The following is a 6998-nucleotide window of genomic DNA, read 5'->3' on the forward strand; positions in this document are numbered from 1 at the left end:
AATTACCAGTAAATATCAGAACGCATTGAAGAATATCAGGAAATAGCCTATTAAACCTTTGTGGAAAAAAGTCTTATTTGTGTTTTCTCCACTTTATTTTATAGTAAGATGATGCATACTTTTTCTTTTACAGTGAATACATTAAGGTATGGTATTGCCCCATTACATATCATCCAGACATGCATTCATATATTGCATGTTAACAATGAAAATATTGCAAATATTGTAAAGAGACTTTCAATTTCTATTTTTTTGGTCAAAAAGCACTAAAATTTTAGTTGTTTTCGCCCAACGTGGGGCTCGAACCCACAACCCTGAGATTAAGAGTCTCATGCTCTACCGACTGAGCTAGCCGGGCTCCTTTGGATGCTTATAGTTTTCTTCCCTATCCCTGCACTGCCGGTTTCCACAGATAGGATGCTGTGCAATCATAGGCTCTGGTGGAGTTTGGAAAGAAAATACACATCAGCCAGAGGCAGAAATAGTCTAAGAAAGTATCAAACACAATTACCAGTCAATATCAGAACGCTTTGAAGAATATCAGGAAATAGCTGACTGAACCTGTGTGAAAAAATGTCTTATTTGTGTTTTCTCCACTTTATTTTATAATAAGATCATACATACTTTTTCTTTTACAGTGAATACATTAAGGTATGGTATTGCCCCATTACACATCATCCAGACATGCATTCATATATTGCATGTTAACAATGAAAATATTGCAAATATTGTAAAGAGACTTTCAATTTCTATTTTTTTGGTCAAAAAGCACTACAATTTTAGTTGTTTACGCCCAACGTGGGGCTCGAACCCACGACCCTGAGATTAAGAGTCTCATGCTCTACCGACTGAGCTAGCCGGGCTCCTTTGGATGCTTATAGTTTTCTTCCCTATCCCTGCACTGCCGGTTTCCACAGATAGGATGCTGTGCAATCATAGGCTCTGGTGGAGTTTGGAAAGAAAATACACATCAGCCAGAGGCAGAAATAGTCTAAGAAAGTATCAAACACAATTACCAGTCAATATCAGAACGCTTTGAAGAATATCAGGAAATAGCTGACTGAACCTGTGTGAAAAAATGTCTTATTTGTGTTTTCTCCACTTTATTTTATAATAAGATCATACATACTTTTTCTTTTACAGTGAATACATTAAGGTATGGTATTGCCCCATTACACATCATCCAGACATGCATTCATATATTGCATGTTAACAATGAAAATATTGCAAATATTGTAAAGAGACTTTCAATTTCTATTTTTTTGGTCAAAAAGCACTACAATTTTAGTTGTTTACGCCCAACGTGGGGCTCGAACCCACGACCCTGAGATTAAGAGTCTCATGCTCTACCGACTGAACTAGCCGGGCTCCTTTGGATGCCTATAGTTTTCTTCCCTATCCCTGCACTGCCGCTTTCCACAGATAGGATGTTGTGTAATCATAGGCTCTGGTGGAGTTTGGAAAGAAAATACACATCAGCCAGAGGCAGAAATAGTCTAAGAAAGTATCAAACACAATTACCAGTCAATATCAGAACGCATTGAAGAATATCAGGAAATAGCCGATTAAACCTGTGTGGAAAAAAGTCTTATTTGTGTTTTCTCCTTTTTATTTTATAGTAAGATGATACATACTTTTTCTTGTACAGTGAATACATTAAGGTGTGGTATTGCCCCATTACACATCATCCAGACATGCATTCATATATTGCATGTTAACAATGAAAATATTGCAAATATTGTAAAGAGACTTTCAATTTCTATTTTTTTGGTCAAAAAGCACTAAGATTTTAGTTGTTTTCACCCAACGTGGGGCTCGAACCCACGACCCTGAGATTAAGAGTCTCATGCTCTACCGACTGAACTAGCCGGGCTCCTTTGGATGCCTATAGTTTTCTTCCCTATCCCTGCACTGCCGCTTTCCACAGATAGGATGTTGTGTAATCATAGGCTCTGGTGGAGTTTGGAAAGAAAATACACATCAGCCAGAGGCAGAAATAGTCTAAGAAAGTATCAAACACAATTACCAGTCAATATCAGAACGCATTGAAGAATATCAGGAAATAGCCGATTAAACTGTGTGGAAAAAAGTCTTATTTGTGTTTTCTCCACTTTATTTTATAGTAAGATGATGCATACTTTTTCTTTTACAGTGAATACATTAAGGTATGGTATTGCCCCATTACACATCATCCAGACATGCATTCATACATTGCATGTTAACAATGAAAATATTGCAAATATTGTAAAGAGACTTTCAATTTCTATTTTTTTGGTCAAGACATGCATCCAGACATGCATTCATATATTGCATGTTAACAATGAAAATATTGCAAATATTGTAAAGAGACTTTCAATTTCTATTTTTTTGGTCAAAAAGCACTAAAATTTTAGTTGTTTTCGCCCAACGTGGGGCTCGAACCCACAACCCTGAGATTAAGAGTCTCATGCTCTACCGACTGAGCTAGCCGGGCTCCTTTGGATGCCTATAGTTTTCTTCCCTATCCCTGCACTGCCGTTTTCCACAGATAGGATGCTGTGTAATCATAGGCTCTGGTGGAGTTTGGAAAGAAAATACACATCAGCCAGAGGCAGAAATAGTCTAAGAAAGTATCAAACACAATTACCAGTCAATATCAGAACGCATTGAAGAATATCAGGAAATAGCCGATTAAACCTGTGTGGAAAAAAGTCTTATTTGTGTTTTCTCCACTTTATTTTACAGTAAGATGATACATACTTTTTCTTTTACAGTGAATACATTAAGGTGTGGTATTGCCCCATTACACATCATCCAGACATGCATTCATATATTGCATGTTAACAATCAAAATATTGCAAATATTGTAAAGAGACTTTCAATTTCTATTTTTTTGGTCAAAAAGCACTAAAATTTTAGTTGTTTTCGCCCAATGTGGGGCTCGAACCCACGACCCTGAGATTAAGAGTCTCATGCTCTACCGACTGAGCTAGCCGGGCTCCTTTGGATGTCTATAGTTTTCTTCCCTATCCCTGCACTGCCGTTTTCCACAGATAGGATGCTGTGTAATCATAGGCTCTGGTGGAGTTTGGAAAGAAAATACACATCAGCCAGAGACAGAAATAGTCTAAGAAAGTATCAAACACAATTACCAGTAAATATCAGAACGCATTGAAGAATATCAGGAAATAGCCTATTAAACCTTTGTGGAAAAAAGTCTTATTTGTGTTTTCTCCACTTTATTTTATAGTAAGATGATGCATACTTTTTCTTTTACAGTGAATACATTAAGGTATGGTATTGCCCCATTACATATCATCCAGACATGCATTCATATATTGCATGTTAACAATGAAAATATTGCAAATATTGTAAAGAGACTTTCAATTTCTATTTTTTTGGTCAAAAAGCACTAAAATTTTAGTTGTTTTCGCCCAACGTGGGGCTCGAACTCACGACCCTGAGATTAAGAGTCTCATGCTCTACTGACTGAGCTAGCCGGGCTCCTTTGGATGCTTATAGTTTTCTTCCCTATCCCTGCACTGCCGGTTTCCACAGATAGGATGCTGTGCAATCATAGGCTCTGGTGGAGTTTGGAAAGAAAATACACATCAGCCAGAGGCAGAAATAGTCTAAGAAAGTATCAAACACAATTACCAGTCAATATCAGAACGCATTGAAGAATATCAGGAAATAGCCGATTAAACCTGTGTGGAAAAAAGTCTTATTTGTGTTTTCTCCACTTTATTTTACAGTAAGATGATACATACTTTTTCTTTTACAGTGAATACATTAAGGTGTGGTATTGCCCCATTACACATCATCCAGACATGCATTCATATATTGCATGTTAACAATGAAAATATTGCAAATATTGTAAAGAGACTTTCAATTTCTATTTTTTTGGTCAAAAAGCACTAAAATTTTAGTTGTTTTCGCCCAACGTGGGGCTCGAACCCACGACCCTGAGATTAAGAGTCTCATGCTCTACCGACTGAGCTAGCCGGGCTCCTTTGGATGCTTATAGTTTTCTTCCCTATCCCTGCACTGCCGGTTTCCACAGATAGGATGCTGTGCAATCATAGGCTCTGGTGGAGTTTGGAAAGAAAATACACATCAGCCAGAGGCAGAAATAGTCTAAGAAAGTATCAAACACAATTACCAGTCAATATCAGAACGCTTTGAAGAATATCAGGAAATAGCTGACTGAACCTGTGTGAAAAAATGTCTTATTTGTGTTTTCTCCACTTTATTTTATAATAAGATCATACATACTTTTTCTTTTACAGTGAATACATTAAGGTATGGTATTGCCCCATTACACATCATCCAGACATGCATTCATATATTGCATGTTAACAATGAAAATATTGCAAATATTGTAAAGAGACTTTCAATTTCTATTTTTTTGGTCAAAAAGCACTACAATTTTAGTTGTTTACGCCCAACGTGGGGCTCGAACCCACGACCCTGAGATTAAGAGTCTCATGCTCTACCGACTGAGCTAGCCGGGCTCCTTTGGATGCTTATAGTTTTCTTCCCTATCCCTGCACTGCCGGTTTCCACAGATAGGATGCTGTGCAATCATAGGCTCTGGTGGAGTTTGGAAAGAAAATACACATCAGCCAGAGGCAGAAATAGTCTAAGAAAGTATCAAACACAATTACCAGTCAATATCAGAACGCTTTGAAGAATATCAGGAAATAGCTGACTGAACCTGTGTGAAAAAATGTCTTATTTGTGTTTTCTCCACTTTATTTTATAATAAGATCATACATACTTTTTCTTTTACAGTGAATACATTAAGGTATGGTATTGCCCCATTACACATCATCCAGACATGCATTCATATATTGCATGTTAACAATGAAAATATTGCAAATATTGTAAAGAGACTTTCAATTTCTATTTTTTTGGTCAAAAAGCACTACAATTTTAGTTGTTTTTGCCCAACGTGGGGTTCGAACCCACGACCCTGAGATTAAGAGTCTCATGCTCTACCAACTGAACTAGCCAGGCTCCTTTGGATGCCTATAGTTTTCTTCGCTATCCCTGCACTGCCGCTTTCCACAGATAGGATGCTGTGTAATCATAGGCTCTGGTGGAGTTTGGAAAGAAAATACACATCAGCCAGAGGCAGAAATAGTCTAAGAAAGTATCAAACACAATTACCAGTCAATATCAGAACGCATTGAAGAATATCAGGAAATAGCCGATTAAACTGTGTGGAAAAAAGTCTTATTTGTGTTTTCTCCACTTTATTTTATAGTAAGATGATGCATACTTTTTCTTTTACAGTGAATACATTAAGGTATGGTATTGCCCCATTACACATCATCCAGACATGCATTCATACATTGCATGTTAACAATGAAAATATTGCAAATATTGTAAAGAGACTTTCAATTTCTATTTTTTTGGTCAAGACATGCATCCAGACATGCATTCATATATTGCATGTTAACAATGAAAATATTGCAAATATTGTAAAGAGACTTTCAATTTCTATTTTTTTGGTCAAAAAGCACTCAAATTCTAGTTGTTTTCGCCCAACGTGGGGCTCGAACCCACAACCCTGAGATTAAGAGTCTCATGCTCTACCGACTGAGCTAGCCGGGCTCCTTTGGATGCCTATAGTTTTCTTCCCTATCCCTGCACTGCCGTTTTCCACAGATAGGATGCTGTGTAATCATAGGCTCTGGTGGAGTTTGGAAAGAAAATACACATCAGCCAGAGGCAGAAATAGTCTAAGAAAGTATCAAACACAATTACCAGTCAATATCAGAACGCATTGAAGAATATCAGGAAATAGCCGATTAAACCTGTGTGGAAAAAAGTCTTATTTGTGTTTTCTCCACTTTATTTTACAGTAAGATGATACATACTTTTTCTTTTACAGTGAATACATTAAGGTGTGGTATTGCCCCATTACACATCATCCAGACATGCATTCATATATTGCATGTTAACAATCAAAATATTGCAAATATTGTAAAGAGACTTTCAATTTCTATTTTTTTGGTCAAAAAGCACTAAAATTTTAGTTGTTTTCGCCCAATGTGGGGCTCGAACCCACGACCCTGAGATTAAGAGTCTCATGCTCTACCGACTGAGCTAGCCGGGCTCCTTTGGATGTCTATAGTTTTCTTCCCTATCCCTGCACTGCCGTTTTCCACAGATAGGATGCTGTGTAATCATAGGCTCTGGTGGAGTTTGGAAAGAAAATACACATCAGCCAGAGACAGAAATAGTCTAAGAAAGTATCAAACACAATTACCAGTAAATATCAGAACGCATTGAAGAATATCAGGAAATAGCCTATTAAACCTTTGTGGAAAAAAGTCTTATTTGTGTTTTCTCCACTTTATTTTATAGTAAGATGATGCATACTTTTTCTTTTACAGTGAATACATTAAGGTATGGTATTGCCCCATTACATATCATCCAGACATGCATTCATATATTGCATGTTAACAATGAAAATATTGCAAATATTGTAAAGAGACTTTCAATTTCTATTTTTTTGGTCAAAAAGCACTAAAATTTTAGTTGTTTTCGCCCAACGTGGGGCTCGAACCCACGACCCTGAGATTAAGAGTCTCATGCTCTACCGACTGAGCTAGCCGGGCTCCTTTGGATGCTTATAGTTTTCTTCCCTATCCCTGCACTGCCGGTTTCCACAGATAGGATGCTGTGCAATCATAGGCTCTGGTGGAGTTTGGAAAGAAAATACACATCAGCCAGAGGCAGAAATAGTCTAAGAAAGTATCAAACACAATTACCAGTCAATATCAGAACGCTTTGAAGAATATCAGGAAATAGCTGACTGAACCTGTGTGAAAAAATGTCTTATTTGTGTTTTCTCCACTTTATTTTATAATAAGATCATACATACTTTTTCTTTTACAGTGAATACATTAAGGTATGGTATTGCCCCATTACACATCATCCAGACATGCATTCATATATTGCATGTTAACAATGAAAATATTGCAAATATTGTAAAGAGACTTTCAATT

This window comes from Ambystoma mexicanum, chromosome 4q, assembly GCF_040938575.1.
Source record: "Ambystoma mexicanum isolate Mex_15411 chromosome 4q, UKY_AmexF1_1, whole genome shotgun sequence".
NCBI lineage: Eukaryota > Metazoa > Chordata > Amphibia > Caudata > Ambystomatidae > Ambystoma > Ambystoma mexicanum.